Raw genomic sequence first — 19,716 nt, forward strand, 5'->3', positions numbered from 1 at the left:
GATGACCGGTGGAGGATCCGGAAGTGTAGTCACAGGTGGGTCCCTTTGCGCCACACCCTGATCAAAGGTTTCTTGAGGTTGTGGGAGTGGGGTTTGCCCCACAGAGCGGGACCTTCTAGGATTTGGTGGTCGACCGACCGGATGAGGACCACGTGAGGTACCTCGTGTATTGCTACCGGATCTAGTACGTACCATTGTGTCCTTGCACCTAGAACATACCATACACAAAACATTAGTTAAGTACCTTAGAATTTACATAGGCACATAATCATATACTAACACACGGGGTATTGTAGTGTATGATGTCTTGCATCTAGCCACAGCTTAACCCCGAAAGTATTGTGCTAGTGCTTTGACAAGTAGGACGATGGTCCCAGTCGACCCCCTTTTTTTTTTAATATTATCATTATTATACGTCAATATTATATATATATATATATATATAATAATCTCCCCTTTTTTTTTCTCCCAACCCGCGGGTTGCCACCGGCGGGCATCTCAAGTCGGGCCCGCCGGTCCAACCCGAGGCGAAAGTGCCAAGGGGCTTTTAAGCCCCTTTCTCCCATCTCTCCTCTTGGCTCCACTCAAGGCGATTTTTGGAGGTTTCTTGGCGCGCCCACTCGCGATTTCACTCAACGATTCCACGGATTTTGGAAGATCCAAGTGCCTTTCACTCTCAAGTAAGTCTCTTCTCCATTTCTCTTCTTGGAACATGTATTTTGGAGGTTGAATCCATTTATACTCCCCAAAACTTGATCTTTTTCATGTTTCTTTCCATAGAATAATCATTCCATGAGAATATGATGCTTCCTTTGTGACTCATTCATAGTTTTGGGCTTTACTACCTAATCTATGAGAGAAAATCCCAAACCATGCTTTAATTTCTCAAATTTGGGGTTTTTTTCTATCTCTACCCTTTTCTCCCCAACTAACAACTCAAATGAGATTTTTTATCTTTGATTTGCACTTACAATGTTGGAGAGATCATGGAAACTTGTATATGCTTGCAATCTCATCTCTTTCCCATGAAAATCCATCTCTTTTGTGTTGGGTTTCTTGAAAAAAAAAATTTTTGGGGTTTCTATGATTCTCTTCACATCATTCCATACTTGTGAACAACTTTGAATCACTTATCATTAATTGTTGGTGCAATGATGTTTGTCTTACACTTTGGATCCATATCTGTGAACAACTTTGAATCTCTCTCATTCCTTGCACCTCAATGTCATAATAAAAATTTCTTTGCATATTCTTAATTGTATAATGATAGGCATTACTATCATTGACATGTAAGCTTCAAGTTCTACACTATTATGGGATTTTTTTTTTTCGTTCTCTTATATTGAATTTGCACATTGAATTTGGGGTTTTCCATCATTTGACACCAATTACCCCACTTGAGGAAATTCTCATGAGGCTTTCCATCACTTCTCACTTGCCATGCTTTATACTTCTTTGTTACTTTTCTATTTTGCAACATGCTAGTGGATGTCATGATTTGGGGGTTTCCTCCCATCTATTTCTCCATGGCTTAACCACCCCTCTTTTAAATAATGATCCACGTTATGTATTTAGGTGCATTTACATGTACTTGCTCACCCACCTATTTAATTCATTTGTTATGCAACATCCTTACTTATCATTATTTCTTCTCTTTTCTTGCTAGGATGTCTTCTCACAAGGGCAAGGAACCTGCATCATCTTCCAATCGACGTAGGGCCGCAACTTCAAAATGGAAAAGTGTAGGGACTAGTTCCCCAGCCCTCGCACAAGGCAACAAGGACATGCCCCCATAGATCCTCTAGACTATGATGAGGGACTCTTCCGGAGTTTGAGGGCGGAAACTAATTGGCAGACCTTTCTAAAGAGGTCTATGATGGAGAAAATCGTGGTAACTCGTGATTTCAACAAGATTCAACTTTAAGAGAGATTTACTGCACTGGGTTGGCAGTCCATCCTTAACATTGACTGCCTATGCTATGAACACTTGGTTCGAAGATTCTACTGTAATTTGGAGGTCTCTTACCCGTATGGGGAGTACTCAATCACCAGCATGGTGAAAGGGGTGAACATTCGTTTGACTGCAGACACTCTTGCTAGCATTTTAGATATTTCATCAGTTGGGCATCAACTCTATAGCCCCCAAGGAGTAAGCTCGTGGGCCCATCCTTAAGTTCGGAGATGCAGGACCACATTTACGAGACCATTTGTGGCAGTAAGGTGCGTCCAGATTTCGAGATGACATTTCACCCGGAGGCTCGTGTATTTGCTCGCTTGGTTCAGTTTAATTTACTCCTTAGAGGAGGTCATAGGAACCAAGTAGGCTTCATGGCAGCCCACATAGCCTTCTGCATCTACAAGGCCTTGGAGGGAGGTGTCGAGCATTTATGTTTGCCCTACGTTATACTTAAGACTATGGAGCATCATGCCACACATCCTGAGGACGGAGGTTTCCCATATGGTAGGACCCTTACCATGATCTTTGAGTTCTTTGGGGTGGATTTGAGTGGTGAGAAGGGAAAGACTCCCGCGGACAAATTTAACAGGGGAAACCTACGCAGGATGGGTCTCCAAGCTCTTATGGATGTGCCTCAAAGAGCAGGAGCTCAAGGAGGCAGGGACAGGGGAAATATCCACAGGGAGGATGTCCCCATGGAGGAGGAGGAAATTAGTGAGGAGGATGAGGATTATGTTCCTCAATTCGAGGAGGACTTTCTGGACAAGGATATCCTCGAGGAGGAGCCTCTTGATTCGAGAGATGCTGATTCTAACTTTGCTAGGGCTGCAGACCCGCAGCATAGGGCCCCACCACCTGAGAGTGGTGCATTTGACTTTGAGAGTATGATGATTAGTATAAGGGCCTTGCAAGATGGGCAAGATCAGTTTCTGAGAAGACTAGATGAGAGTGCTACTAGAGAGGACAATATCTTAGAAAGGCAGGCTACATTAGAGAATTCCTTCCTAAGATTGAGCGAGGATTTGGACACAACGGTCAACGCTATTTCAGTGGATTGTACCCGACTCTGGAGAGATGTGCAACTAGTGAATTCAAGGTTTGATTACTACGATCGTCGGCTCAATGTTAGATCAAGGCCTAGGAGGGATGGAGTAGTAGAGCTAAACGATGACGAGGGTCTCTGAGGACTTAGCTTGCCTATCTTAATCAGCTTTTTACTTGTCTTTATGTTGTTTATGTGTTTATGGTGGACTATATATATATATATATTTTTTTTTTTTTTTGTACTTTTCTCTATAATTGGACTTGCTAGTATGGTGTTATGATGTTGTTGGTGATTTGTGGTTAGTTTTGTCTGCTTGATAACTTATTGTAATTTGGTTGTAACAATGTTAGTTAGCCTTTATCGATTATACTTATTTGTATATATATTTTGTTGTCTATCAGGTGCTTACGTTCGAAAATTTTGGGAAATCTTGTTTCAGCGTTATGCTGTCGAAATTTCGTTAAATCCGTACTCGATGGGTTATGAAATCAAATAACTAATCTTTTATTTATTACAAGCAAATTTTCTCTCATGCATGCCATGAAATGTAATAAATGAATGCAACCATTTTTTTTTCTTTGGCTTTTAAATTCTTATAAGTGTTTTACATTTACCCACCCCACTTCCTATTATAGATTCTACGGAGTCTAAATGGTATGCTATGAGTGGATAGAGCATCTCACCGCTCTGATACCACCGTTGTCACACCCCGTTCACACAGAATCGGACCGGTGACCGAGTTAACTCCGGTTAGCACAAATCTGCCAGGATCATCTGATACAGTACCCACCACAGAATACCCACATCTAAGATAAACGTTCAAAAGTTAAGCAGAAGACTTAATTTACCTGTAAATATCCCCAACATATTTGATACCTAAATTGTAGTATATAACTAAGTATATGTGGGCCCGTAGGCACGATATTTACACAAAAGAATAACAATTTACTTATCAAGTACACAAAATGGGGATCATCAAAAGAATCAAAAAGTAAAATCATATACGGCGTCATTACTGCGGTCCCGTAGCACAGCCCTCGCATATGCAATCCGTACCGTGCCTATACTCAGGGACCCATCAATCCTCATCGGGAAACTCAACTGTGGGGCCCAATCCCTGATCTTCAGGCGGATGACCTACAAAATCATCTAAAAGAGGTGCGCACGTGGGATGAGCTCACTAGCCAGTAAGTGAAAAGAAGGATCACACAACATTCCACACAACAATTACATCCATATGCACTATATGCTATGCAATTCATTTTAAAACTTATCCACCTAAACAACATTACTAAGTCTTTGGTTTTGTGCTACTACAATAAAAGTGCACTTATGCCCTGGGTACGAGCCGCGAACTCCATCCCACGATACGCCCATAGGGTTGTCGAAGAAGGCCCACCGTGAGTTACTCAGAAAAGTAAAGCATGCCGACCACTGGCTCTCAACATAAAACTAAATGACAGAAAAGTAAAGGTGCTGACTTCAGCAATTTAAAAGCAGTACGATTGGCCCTTTGAATATACCACTGAGATTGTCGACTGTCCTAATTACCAGTCGGGTGTATGTCTAACCGCTACAGTGACCTGACAATTGCGATCACTGCTTCCCCTCAAGTGATAACCCAACACGTCAACCCCTGTGGGGAAGGGTCGTAGCACGGGAAATGATAATCCTAAACCACATGCTCCTATATGACAAAGTACGATTGCATAGTATCACCGTGTCCCATACCACGGGCCACCAATGCACTCGTTTTCATGCCGACTGCGGCGTCTAGTCTAATAATGCATCATGAACAGTAATCCAACCATTCATCACATAAGTACATCAATCATTTAGCACTGAGAATGTAAAACACGACACACATATCATAATCATATGAGGATGACTAAGCTACACATAATTTGTATGATGACATGGCTAGTCTAGATACAATTGAATGATGTCAAACAAGTCTTAAAATAAAGTCAAACGTCCTCTTCCCATTTACCTGTTGTGTATAAAGACTCACGCCCGGTACGGGTGAGATCCGACGCGAGAAACGTAAGTTTCTAGTGAACCTATCATAAGTGAATGGGGTTAGCACTTCACCACCTTGGAGTTAAAACTAATAAGATTTGATGGTTAAATCATGTTAAAACCATAAAAGAAGGTTGTCTGTCCTTTTTGGGTCCATTTCGGACACAAAAATCATGTTGGGGGCCCCACGGGTGGGTCAGACAGCCCACCTGCCTTCGTCCACCTGTCTTCTCAGGTGGGCGGGCTGACCCACAGGTCTTCTCAGGCGGGCGGGTTGGCCCGTCGGTACTCACCCGTCGATGGGAATCGAGGGGCTTGCCCTCTCAGGCGAGTACCCTCAGGCAGGCTAGTCGGCCCATCGGTTCTCACCCACCGGTGGGAACCGAGGGTCTACCCTCTCAAGCGGGTGCTCTCAAGCGGGCTGGTCGGCCCGCCGGCCCTCACCCACCTGAGGGGGTAAAAATTTGCTTTCTTCCTTGAAACTTTCCCCAACCTTGGGATTGAGGCTTTTTCAATCACATTTTTCACACATCTAAGGTCTTATAAGATAATTCTAACCTAGATTTAAGCTAGATTTAAGGATTGAAAAGCCATCTTACCTTCTTTGCTCAAGAACTCTTTCAAAATCCCAAAATCACTTCTTAGCTCAAGAAATCACCAATGCTTCTCAAATCTTGTAAACACTTATTCAAATCTTTCAAAATCAACACATAGACCATCTATTAAACCTTAGATTCATCATCTCAAGTGGGATTTATAAGATCTCAAGGAACTCTACCGAAATCAAGGGTTTCACTTGGGTTTGGTAAAAGTTTAAGAAGCATAGTCTTTGCTCACCTCCAATCGTAGATCTTGTGTTGAGGATCACTCTTCCGGCGTCGGAATGGGAAGATCAAACCTTGGCATTGCTCAAAGTCATTCCTTCCTCCTCTTTCTTCCCCTTTTTTCTTCTTCGTTCTCTTTTCTTCCCTTCTTTTCTCTCTCCTCTTTACTCTTATCACCAACCCTTTAATGTAATAAATGAGAAAAGGAAAAACACAATAAATGTTATTTATACTTTAAAATATCTAGTAACCACATGGGTGGGTTACTCAGGGGGGCGGATGCGCCCGCCTGTGACCGCCCACCTGAGGGTCGAAACTTAGTCAACAAGTGGGATTTTGATGGAATTCGACTCTCGGCACAAGGTATATTATACGTATACACTTTAGGATACGACTACATACCAGCGTTACCCGTACATGGCCTCATGGTACGTGTATGTACACGGCTTGGGTACACCCGTCTCCTCTGACACTGACTTGGACTTATCTGGCCGATCTGTGGTCAAAGTCACCCTTTCCATCATAGTCCATAAGGAACCCGTCTTAACCCTCTCTGGTTCGGGTCCTGCATGGTTAAACCGGGTCAAACGTGTAATTAAACCAGGTTTAAAAAGTAGGGTATAACAATTCAAGTGACAAATAGACAAGTTTGATGGATAAGAGATCACAAGGTCCATCTGAAACTTTTTATTAGTATAGCCAAACCATGGCAGCTCACGAATGAGAAACGGGCTAAGCCTTTATGCTAACCTTATCTGGGGCAGTATTGCAATGGTTTATAAATTCAGATCACTTCAAAACTCAAAATTAGGCATTTGTTATAAAGTCTTTCAATAGGTAGTATTCATACAATACAAAAGTGGATGTGAAACGTTGTAAATTGGAAACCTTATGACAATTCCCCAAGGAAGGATTTACCGAATTTTTTGACGATATTACATTATTTAGTAGCAGAGATGGTGGATCACCCATCTAAAGTGAAATTAGTACAAATGCTATTTGAAAATAACTTAAAGCTATATTACGATGTCATATATGGCCATCACTTGTAAACTTCTGATGCCCTGATAGAAACTGGGAGACGCACTGAAAATAAGATATTAAGAGAAGCACCATATCAAGATTGTCACATCCAATCCTTAAAATACTAGAAATAAGAGAAGCACCATATCAAGATTGTCACATCCAATCCTTAAAATACTAGAAATGTGACTAGGATCCTTACCAAAATCCTACAAGACCTGTCACAATCTCAGAAGCAATACCTTACACTCACAATCCATAACAAAAATCATAGATTAATCAAAGATGGTGGAATAACGATATAATAAATGATTGATAATTGGTTCGGAATTGGCTCGAGGAAAAGGAATCAATAGACTTATTATTTATTGTGACTCTAGCACTATTGTCCTATCTGTAAGAAGTCAATCAATTCCATGGAGTTTTCGGCAAATATGGAGATATCTCAAACAGTATCGCTCCTCAATTACTTGGAATATCAATCATTGCTTTAAGGAGGCAAACACAATAATAGATATGTTGGCAAAAAAGGAGTGCTCACCTTCAAGCTTCCTTTTCTTGGGAGCGTCCATCTTTTGTTAGGGTTGAGATTTTATGGGATGGCTTACATAGACCAAGGTATAGATTTGAATAAAATTTTATATTTATAGATGTAATTGTGCTTTTTTGTCTTTTAGTTTCTGCTGATGGCAATGCTGAAGGTGGAATCGTAAGGCAAAAAGTATTTGTGTTGATTTCCTTTTTGCTGATGGCAATGCCGAAGGTGGAAAGGGAAATCACTTTTGTCCTTTTTCGTCTGGGTGTGCCTAGACGTTAATCTTGTAAATATTATCTTTAATTTTTAATATGTTCTTGCTGACTTATAGTAAAAAAAAAATAGGAAATTATTATTTCTTTTTCCTAACAGGTGGCAATGAAGTTGTTGTTAGGGTTTGGAATAATAATAAAGAGACCCCATTACTGTGTGCAAGAATTCTTTATTCATCGATATAGTTTCGCTTGTCATTGCCAATACATACGGGGATCATAAGTTTTTGATTTTAAATTTGTGATTTGAGTTCTTGGACTTGCAGAGAAAGGAATATGGCTACGTTGATGTGGGAGATGAAGACAGAATTTGGAGTTTCTATGGTGAAGAGGTGGGTTTTGTGATACCCTACTGTCTAAACCCAGTTTATTTACCTGGTTGGTTTGGTTTGGTTTGGTTTGGTTGTACAAGATCTAAACCCGAACGAGTTGAGATAGGTACCCTATGAAACATGATGGCAAGGGTGACTCTAAACTCGGGTTGGCTAGATAAATCTGAACCAATGCCTAATGAAGTCTGCGTGCCCAAGCCGTGCACTTGCACGTATCACAAGGCCTTATACGGATAATAAAGGTACGTAGCCGTATTTTATGATGAGTACGTATTTTTAAATCATATACTGAGAGTGAAATATATGTCGGGAGTCGAGTCCCATCAAAATCCCAATTAATTGACTAAGTTTTGGCCGATTGGTGAGTGGTCATAGGTGGGTCGGACCCACCAGTGTGACTAGGGGTGTCAACTGGTCGGGCCGGTCTGGTTTCGATCGGGCTTAATCGGGCTTGAAGACTTTCAAAGGCTACACCGTGTCCGCCCATTTAACTAATCGGGTTTAGTTATTGAGGGCATGGTACACTTTATATTCGGTCGGTCGGTCTCGGGCTATAATCGGGCTACCTTAATCGGGCTTTAGTCGGGCCTTAACTGGGCTACGGACATGTTTAATGTTAAAGGGGCTTTAACCGGTTTTTAAACGAGCCCTCTTTAAAATGTGCTCTTATATTTCGGCCCACTCATGCAAACCCAAAAAAATAAAAATAAATCAATAAATGATACCAAATATAATCATTATTTAAAATGTGAACATGTCTTTACTTTTTAGTTTTTATTCTTTAATTTGGGGGGTAAAATAGGTATTCTACAATCATTAAAGGGTCGGGCCAAGTTGGTGCACAATAGGCCGGTCTCAGTCGGGCGTTATTCAGTCGGTCTCGGTCGGGCGCCCGACGGTCCAAGTAGCAAAACCGAGACCGACCATTTATAAATGGGCCAGGCTTAAGCCCGACATGTTTAATAAACGGTTCGAGTCGGGTCGGTCTATAAATGGTCGGTCCCGATTGGTTTAGTCGGGTCGGGCCACGGATTGACACCCCTAAGTGTGACCTACCAATCTAGTCATTAGATATTTTGACCCAGGTATAAATAGCAGTTATTACCCATCCTTTCCCTCATTTAATGTTTTACAAGGTGGATGAGAAGAGTAAAGAAGAGAGAGAAAGAAAGGAAGAAAAAAGGGAAGAAGAAGAAGAATTGCTCCCTGTGTGTCGCCAAGGTTAGATCTTTCCATTTCAACACTGGAAATGTGATCCTCATCTTGACATCTACGATTTGAAGTGAGAGTCTTAAACCCTCAAGAAACCCTAAGTGAAACCCTTTGATTTGGGTAGAAATCCTTTAGATCTTGTTAATCCCACTTGAAAAAATGAATCTAAGGTTCAATAGAAGACCTACATGTTGATTTTGAAAGTTTAGGTGAAGAAATTACAAGATTTGAAGAGCATTTGATGATTTCTTGAGCTGAAGAAGAGATTGGGAGTTTTGAAGGTGTTCTTGACAAAGAGGTAAGATCGGTGCTTAAAACTTTGAATCGACCCTTGATCTAGGTTAGAATCAAAATATGGGACCATAGATGTGTGGAAGATACAGTCAAATCGACCCTTTATGGTTTTTTACAAGAGGGGATGAAGAATGGAAGTGAACAACAGAATCCTGGTTCTAATTGGTGGTTGCCCTGGGAAGTGATGGACCCATAAATCCGGAGCCCGCCTGTCCTAGTTAGGTTTCTAGCTCGACTGGCTGGTAAAACCGATGGGTGACTTGGCCCACCGATCCTGGCAGCTCCCCTAGGTCTAGTGGTGGGAAAAGATCGGTGGGCGACCTATCCCGTCGCTCTTGGCCCATCGGTCCTAGCAGAGCCCCTGGCCCAACCGACAGGCAATGATTTACGAGCACTGGCCCGCCAATTGACCTACAAATGAGGCCTATCGGACTTTGATGGGGCCTGAATTTGTCGTGCAACCTTCTTTTGTGATTTTAAACATGTTTTGAATATCATACTTCATTGATTTTTACCCCAAAGTGGCAAAATGCTAAACTTACTTGCTTATGTTAGGTTATACTAGGAACTTACGTCTTCTCGCATCGAATCTCCCTCGTACCAGGCATGAGCTATTGTATATAACAAGTAAGCGGGGAGAGGACGTTAACTTTATTTTTTTGGATTGTTTTTACATCATTCCATTATTGTTGTAGATTAGTCATGTCATCATTATATTATTGTGTGTAGACTAACCATCCACAAATGCCAGTTGCATGCACTGTCTTGTGCATTATAAAACTCGTTTATGATTTGTTATGTTCAAGGATTAAAGTATCGGTATCGATCGCCGTATCGGTCGGCCAAAATTAAGATACGTATCGGAGGGTATCGTATCGTATCGGAGATACACTAAGATACGCTAAAGATACACACATAAATGGATAGGAAACATTTTTTTAAACACTTTTGCATAAAGAATTTGTTAAAAAAAGCTATTGATAACATGTATTATGTATAAACACTAAATTGAGGGTATCGTACTAAGAATTCAAGGTCTGTAGTTGTCCCATAAATGTAAAATCCTTGTTACCAACCTTGATTTTCACTTTAGTTAGAGAGAAATATGACTGACAGCAACTTTGGAACAAAAACCCTTCAAAAAATCGTTTTTTCCTGAAAAATTACCCATATTGGCCATTATATGACCATAGCGCTTATACGTATCGATACTCACCGACACGTACCGATATATATATATCGATACTCACCGATACGTGCTGATATATACCGATACGTACCGATCGATACATACTGATACTCACCGATACGTACCAATACATATCGAAACGTACATTTTACCTCAATTTTATAATTTTCATAGAGTCGTATCGAGGCATGTCGTATCGTATCGATGTGTATTAGTGGTGTATTGATGCATATCGGTATGTATTGTAGGATATATATCGATACGAAATGATTTAAAAAATTCAATGTATCGTATCAGTGTGTATCGTATCGACTGACTAAATTTAAGATACGTATCGGAGAGTATCGTATCGGTATCGGAGATACTTAAAACCATGGTTATGTTGTACTTCAATCATTAAATGCTTAATTCCTGCTATAGATTATGAGATAGATGATTTTAATTATTGAATATGATGTATTGCTAGATTAGATGCCGTAGTTGGCTTAGAAACGAATGCATTGGTGGTCTGTGGAATGGGACTCGGTGGCACTATGCAGTCACACTATCTCATATAGAAGCATGTGGTTAGGAATGACATCTCCCTGTTCTACGACCCTTTCCAGCAAGAGTTTAGGTACTAGGTATATCACTGGGGGGAAGTCTGAGGTTGTGTACCAGCGGTGGCGGTTAGAAGTACGCTCGACTGATCACTAGGACAGTCGACAACTTTGGTGATATAATCAAAGGGTCAATCGTATTATTTACTTTAATGCAGGGCAATACCCAATTTAATTTAATGTAGAACAAGTCCCAATTTACTTTAATGTCACTGAGGAACAGTAAATTACTTTAATGTCACTGAGGAATAGCAATTTATTTTTTCGGTACCCACGGCTGGCCTTCTCCGACAACCCTACGGGGGTATCGCGTACCCAACGCATACACACACTATGGCTGTGTGTAGCATATAACTATTACTTAGAAATGTTGCTTACGTGATTTAGGATAATAAAATGGACTTGCATGTATATAGGTTCATTTGTACTGTGAATGCTTACTTGGTCTTTCTTTTTACTTACTGGGTTAGTGAGCTCATCCCATGTGCACACCATTTTTAGATGATCTTGCAGGTTTTTCAGCTGGGGAGCTAGATCCGAGTCCCATTGTAGAATTTTCACCCGAGGACTGGTGGGCCCCTGAAGATCTTGGGCACGATGATGAGTGCCAGTGCAAGAGCTATGTTGCAGGACAGCAACAGTGATACCCGATCTGGGATTCTTTTTCATTCTTTGTTATGTTACCTTTTTGGTGCTTTGGATATTTAAATTGTATTTTATATATATATATATATATATATCACTCCTACAGGCTCACATGTAAACGTACTATGTAACACAATTTGGGTATCAAGAGTATTGGGGTATTTACAAGTATATACATACAAGACTTCTGTTAAATTATAGATTTTTCTTTCTTTTAGTTGAGTGTATGTTGTGTTATGGTTACTGCATCAGATGATCCTGATAGATTTTGGGTTAATAAGAGTTAACTTGGTCACTAGTCCGATTCTATGAGAACGAAGTATGACAACGGTGGTATCAGAGCACAATGCTTTACCCACTCACAGCATGAAAGATAGATCCCTATAGAATTTTATAATGGGACTCGACGTTGGGTAAATATAAAAGCTTTAAAGAATTAAAACCTATAATAAGATAAAAAATTTTAAATTCTTACATTCCATTACATGCACGAGAGGAGAGCCTAATAAGATTAACATAAGGCCAATTGGCCGATTCCATAAACTATTGATTGCTAATTCTAAAAAAAATTTGACAACGTAACGGCGCTATAATGAGAATACCAAAAATTTTAAAGTTACCGCCTAATAGATCATAAATATAAACATAACAAAAAAAATGTGGTGACCGACATAGTCACTGCCAAATTACAAGAAGTCCACAAAAAAAAAAAAAAAAAAAGAACTATCCAAAGATAACAAATATCATCTTAAGTACACCACCCAGTCCAAACCATAGAAAATGTATCAAAATATACAAACCACCATAGATTCATAACCACCACATAGAATATAAGATTAGAAGGAGCGCCTTGGCCCCCAAGCCTATTCTGCATCGCCAACTCATGAGTTGTACTCTCCTCCATCCTCTCTAGGATCTTTGCCTGATTGTCTTGAAGTGCCCTCTCTCTTGTGGCACTCTCATCTAATCGTCTCAAAATCTGATCTTGCCCATCTTTTAGGGCTTTCATGCTGTCCATCATACTCTAAAAATCAAATGCCCCACCTGAAGATGGTGGAGCTCTGAAATGTGGATCCGCATCCCTTATATCAAGAGGCTCCTCCTCAAGGATCTCCTCATCATCATGATGAGGGATGTAGTCCTCATCCTCCTCACTGTCATCCTTATCTTCTATACCCACATGCTCTTTACCCTCTGCTCCTTGAACTCCTGCCTCCTGAGGTTCACCCATACGACTTTGTAGGCCCATCCTTAATAAGTTCTCCCTGGTGAACCTATCCACGGGATACTTTCCTTCCTCGCCTTGTAGGTCCACCTGGAAGTACTCAAAGACCTTGGTAAGTGACCTGCCATATGGGAATCCTACGTCCTTGGGGTGTGTTGTATGGTACTCCATGGTCTTCAACATGATATATGGGAGGCATAAACGCAAGGCACCATCCACCAATGCCATTATATTGACTGTTGATTTGTTGACGGGGATAGTACTCCCCATTCTAAAAAGACACCTCTAGGTTACAGTAGAGATATCAGACTAGATCCTCATAGCAGGGTTGGTCGGGGTGAAGCATAGATTGCCAACCCAATGCTGTGAACTTGTCCAGCATCTGAAAACCCTCAAAATCTTCTACCATCACTATCTTCGCCATCATAACAGACTTCTTAGAGAATATTGGCCAAGCTACAGCCGCCTCCATACTGTGGAAAAGACCCTCGTCATAGTCTTTAAGGTCTATAGGAGCTTCTCTCCTACGCTGTGTAGGTTGGGAAGAGTAACTCGACCCCACACTTCTTCTTAGAGGTCGTGGCTTTGCGCCTTCTAAAGGATGAAGCGGCTTCCTTACCCTTTCGAGATGACATCCTAGAGATTTTCAAAGGAAACATATAAGTAATGGGACAAGATTTAAGCGAACATAGGTAACCAAAAGAATAAGTTTAGACTACGCAAATAGCACCACAAGTATGGATATGGCAGCGTAGCAATGATCTATCATGAAAATCATGGTGTATATATATCAAGGTGAACACAATATGGAATTTTATAAAAAGGGGGGCGCTTGTAGCATTAAAAGAAGGAAAACCAATGAAAACCCCCAAATAAAGCTTCTACTAACCAAGTTCAAAAAAATAAGGATGACGACAGTTATGTTTGATGCTATGACGAGGAACATGATAGAATCATGGATAAGAGACACATTGTATAATGATTAGTTTTGAAGATGAAATGGATCAATTAAGGCATAAAAATGTGCAATTGAGTGAGGATGTGATATCTTAGTATTATCAAGCCAACCCATGAGAAAGAGATGTGAGAGACCTCTTAGAATGGGTAAAATCAGAATAAAATAAAATATAAATTTATAAAGCAATGATGGAAATTGGAGATAGCAAGTGAAGGAGTATGAAAACCTCAAAAAATTATATAAATAGGGGTAATTGAGGTCAAACTATAAAAAGCCGAGCCCAAAAGGGGGAATCTAGGGAAAAATGAGAGTCAACTCTCCATAGGTCGGTAAAATAATACAAGTGAAGATCACAAATGGAATGCTATATTCACACACATGACTCCTATGGTAAGAAGAATCAACAGAAAAATCAATTTTTGAGCATATAAATACAAAAACAAACCTAAAACCAAGTTTGAGAAGAAAAGTAGAAGAAGAGAGACTTACTTGAGGATTGGAGAAGATGAGGAGAGAGTTAAACACAAAATGGTTAGGTGAACTCGCGAGTGGGATTGTTGGAATGGTCCCTCAAATCGCCTTTGCTCTGAGTCTTGGAGAGGAGATGAGAAAGTGGAAAAATTGAGGTTTTAAAACCCTTTTTAAGTCACCTCGATTGCGACCAGTGGGCCCTAGCCTGGCCTTGCCCGTCGGTTTAGCCCATTGATTTGGGTTTCAAGGCCCAGATCACCCTCTGTTTGGAATTTCTCGTATTCTGTGCCTATTGGGCCCTAATTAGGTGCCAATGGGAGTGTTTTGCTGCATAATATAGGCATTGTTGTGTGACCGATTTATGTCTTGATAATTAAATGTAGGTGCATAAAGGCCTATAGTGTGGTGTGACATTGTGATCTATGACATAAAGTACAATTGAATATGAGTGTATATGTGAATACTGTGGCATTTAATCAGTGCTTACTTTTATATAATTCAGGTACAGAACAACATAGTATGCACCAAATCCGGTAGCAATGCTCGAGGTACCACTCATGGTCCCCATTTCCTTAGTTAACCACCAAATCCCCATGGACCTCAATCTGTGGGGCAATCCTCACACCCACGACCACAAGTGAATCCTAGACCAGACGAAGTTCAAGGTAACCCACCTGTGAAAGAGATTCCGGGTCCCCCACCTGTCATCTCTCTAGGTGATGTTGCAACACTCATTCAACAGTCGCAAGAGGCATTTCAGCAGTAGTTGCTCCAATAGCAACAAACTTTATGACTGCTATGCAACATTATCTGAACCCTACTCGGCCGGGTCAGTAACCTAGAGTGGTTGTCCCATAGGACCCACCCATGGGGTTAGGTGCTGGAGGATAACCAGGAGAAACCACCTGGGGTAACACCACAAGATCAACCAAGTGGAACCCCATCGGTTCCACCATTCGGCACTCCTGCATTCATAATGTCTCCACATTACCCATACTATCTGGCCTATCCACCCTATCACCCACCAACTACCAGTATGACAAAGGTGGTTGAGTCCTTTAAGAAGTACATGCCACCTATGTTTACCAAGGTGGGTAGTGATTTATTGGAGCCGGATCAATGGATCCAAAAGATGAAAAAGATATTTGAGATTGTAGATTGCACAGAGGCACAGAAGCTCATCTATGCGGGATTGTAACTTAAAAATGAAATTGATTCATAGTGGAAAACTTCTAAGCCTTTCTTGATGGTAACTCACCCAGAACCTATATGGGAGCAATTCAAGGAATTGTTCTTGTTAAATTACTATCCTTAAAGCTTCAAAGACGACAAGGAAACGGAATTTGTGGCATTAACCCAAGGAAGCAAGACTATTTTAAATTATCAACAAGAGCTTGTTCTATTTTTCTCCTTGCCATATGAAGACAGCCGAGGAAAAAACCAAGAAGTTTCTGAAGGGATTGAAGATATCCATTGGTACAGTGCTAGAGGCATTGGATCCAGCTGATTATGCTCAGATTGTACAAAAAGCCAAAGCAATAGAGGACAAAAAGAAGGGAGAGCCGTCCCTACACCAGGATTTTGGAAGAGGGTAAACCCATTTTTCGATTCGGGTGGCCTGAGCAAGAACTTCTGTGGGTCATATAGTTATGGTCCCTCTTACAAGCAGCCCTACAGGCCATTTGGTTATCTTTCCAGACCAACTAGTGAGTCGAGCACTTCATCTTCTCGCTTGAACACTAGTATGATGCCTTCAACCCCGAGACCACCTTGTCCTCCTACTGTACCAGGATCAATGCAGAGAGCCCCCGCTCCGGTTCAGGCATCCCCAGAACCGATGTTATAACGGTCACTCGTACGGGCATTTTACCAAGGATTGCCAGTACAAATCAGCTGCACCACTAAATCAGCCCCTTGCCTATAGACCTGCATTGACTCAAGGAAACCAGCCTCAGGGAAGGATGCACGCCTTATGAGCTGAGGAGGCTAAGGCCAGCATAGAAGTAGTAGCAGGTATAATTCTAATTAAGAAACTTTTATGATAATTTTGAGTAGCTTGTTATACTTATATGCAATGCTATGCTAGGTGTTTTTCCTATATCAGGTATACAATCCTATGTCTTGTTTGACTCAGGAGCTTCGCATTCATTTATATCTAAGAGATTTGCTAGAAAGCTTGATATGTCACCCAAGGCTTTATAATACAAATTGATTGTTAGCACAACCACAAGCAAGGTAGCATAATTGAATGAGGTGTATGGGCCATGTCCAGTTGAAATTAGTGGAAGGAAGTTGGATGCTCAGCTTATCAAATTCAACATGAAGAGTTTTGACATCATTCCGAGCATGGATTGGCTGTCAACTCATCGAGCAAATGTGATGTGTGCCGAGAAATAAGTTAAGGTGATTGATGATGAAGGAGAAGAGCTTGTATATCAAGCCGAAAGGGCAAAGCGACCTAGAAATATAATTATCTCACCTTGCAGGTGATGAAATTATTGGAAGACAGATGTCAGAGCTACTGATGAGTAATTTATGTGTGAAATCTAGGGTAGTAAAACATGCATTTTACATATTTAGAATGGAGCTACCTTGGGTTTAACTCTCTTTTTGCAGGTTTTACATTTTCAAGGCTTTAAGGACTATCGGGTGCTATATCTCTAATTTTACACGTAAAGAGGTTCTATTTCTTTTCATGGTTGCGAAGAGGATGAAATTCTGAGCAAGATGGACGTGTTCAATTGCAAGTACACATTCGTTTGGTCAACCGTACAAGTGATTATTCTTTTCGGGTCAGAAAGAGAATAATGGATCAGAACTGAACCGAGATGCAGAACCAGCCCATCTGCAGTTCTTCCAAAGGTATAAGGAATATTTTAAATGCCAACAAGGATCGATGGACTATATCCTTAAGTGATTGAAGATTCATTTTTTGTAACAACAACTACTTAGCATAGTTGGTGAATTGTGGTGTACAAAATCCCTTCCTTATTAGGAGGTCTCAAGTTCGAACCTCTTAACCTCCATTTTATTGAGGTTTATATTTTAGAAGATTCTCTTTCCTACTTATCACTTAAATGAGGTTGGCCAAAGTGTTTCTTACGCAAGAGGAGAGAGAAATAAGGAAATAAAGAGAAAAATAGAAAAAAGGGAAAAAATAAAAAAAAAATAATTAAAAAATCGTCCAAGATGCTGCCCACATTTGAAGAAGAGAGAGAAAATAAAAAAATATAAATAAAAAAAAGGAAAAATGAAGCAAAATCGTTGGAGATTCCCTACTTCCTATAATTCTATCTTCTCTCTCCTCAACCTCATCAATAAGATAAAAAATATATATATATTTTTTTAGAAGCTAAAATCTTTAGCTTCCCTCCCCCATTCTCTATATAATAGAATTAACACAAGGGGAGGAGGCACTTCATTCTTCTTCTTGGATTTTTTTTTAGTTGCTCTATCTCTTTCTCTAGTTTTCTATCTCTTTCTCTAGTTTTCTTTCTCTAGCTCTAGTTCTAGGTTTATGCTTTAAATACTTTTGTAAGTTCTTTTTATTGAATTAATGCAAGCACTTTTATTTTTTATTTAGTCTTTTATTTTTATTGTTTAAGCAATTCAAGTTGTAATTTTCAAGTTCTAGTTATAGCCTTAGTTTTAGGTGACAAGAACAAGCTATGAAGCATGTCTTTCAAGTTCAATTTATTTTTTATTTAGATTTGTTTTCTCTAGTACTAGAAATTTTAAATTTGGTTTATTTTAGATTTGGTTTTTAGTACTGGTAGTATCTCAAATCGATTAAGTTTTCAGTTCAAGGGTTGAAGTTCAAATAAGTAGGCTCCTTCAGTAGTCTTCTCTCACCCCTCCTCTTCTGACTTTCCTTTCTTTCTTAATTTAAGATTTTAATTTCAGTCGTTACATTATTGCTATCCCTTTTCCCTAAGGTTCATGGCTAGTGTATGTGTTGGCTTTGACCCTCTTAGCCATAGAACCATTAATTTATTACTTTTATTTTAATTGTCTCACTTTCCCTTAAGCCAAGTAGAATAACCCTTGTAAGAGTGACTCTCTAGTCAAGTAGGGAAGCTCATATTATGATGCATCCCTCGGGCTAAGTAGAGAAACCTACTTGTGAGTCTCTCTCTAGCTTTATCTCTTTTTCTTTTACTTTATTTTTATTTCAGCATTTTTTCCTTTATTGTTTTTTTTTTAATTGCGTGGATTGTTTATTTTCAGTTATTTATTTATTTCATTTTAATTGTGTGGTTTGAGTCTTTAAATTCTTAGATGACGAATGGTTAGGACGTTATTTTAGATACATATGTTTAGGACGGTAATTAGAATTAGATCATAACCATTAATCGGTTCACTCTCGCATTATTAAAAGAAAAAAAAATAAAGTGGTTGCTCTCCCTGTGTTCAACCCATAGCTACACTGATCCGTACACTTGCGGTTACATTTTAAAATCTCAAACAAGTTTTTGGCGCGGTTGCCGGGGAGACAGTTCTATGTTATTTTTCACTTTCTTTTGGTAAATCAGAGTGCTTTGTTTGCTTTGTTTTGTTTTTCCTTTTCTTTTATTGAATTCCTAAGAACAATTAACAATAATAGTTGTATCGATGGAGGTCGTCATGCCTCACAGTATGATAAAGACAGGTTTCGCCCTGTAGCAGTACCTCAAGAATTTACCTGAGCAACCCCGGATCCCTATCGGTAAGCTCCCAAAAAGCCAAAAAAAAAATTCAAAAAAATCAAAACATTCTTTTGTGCTTGTCTTACTCTAGTTGTGGGTAGTTTTCTGTTGCATGAGTGTTAGGTGGGTACGTAATACAAAGAATCGGTTAGAAAGAAGAGATCCAACAAGTAGTGACCCTATACGTTTGCTTTCTTTAAAACCTTTCAATATGGGAGACCAACATCAAAACCCTTCACCTAAATCTCTAAAAGATAGGTTCTACCCCGCTAGAATAGCCCAACCTTCCTGCATAGTTCTACCATAAGCCCAGAGCAATAATTTTGAACTCAAATCTCAATACATCACTATGTTGCCTCACTTCCATGGGTTGACCTCTGAGGATGCATACCTATTTCTAAGGGAATTTGAAGAAGTATGTGTTCTAATTA

General features: G+C 40.0%; 1 long non-coding RNA gene across 1 annotated transcript; it reads left to right on the top strand.

Annotated features, from left to right (window-relative positions):
* The first annotated feature begins 8,030 nt into the window (after positions 1 to 8,030).
* On the top strand, positions 8,031 to 12,141 carry LOC122090679. Its single transcript, XR_006143723.1, has 2 exons — positions 8,031 to 8,249; positions 11,803 to 12,141. It is a non-coding gene; the product is annotated as an uncharacterized LOC122090679 (long non-coding RNA).
* The last annotated feature ends 7,575 nt before the right edge of the window (positions 12,142 to 19,716 follow it).

Source organism: Macadamia integrifolia, chromosome 10 (assembly GCF_013358625.1).
Source record: "Macadamia integrifolia cultivar HAES 741 chromosome 10, SCU_Mint_v3, whole genome shotgun sequence".
Classification (NCBI taxonomy): domain Eukaryota; kingdom Viridiplantae; phylum Streptophyta; class Magnoliopsida; order Proteales; family Proteaceae; genus Macadamia; species Macadamia integrifolia.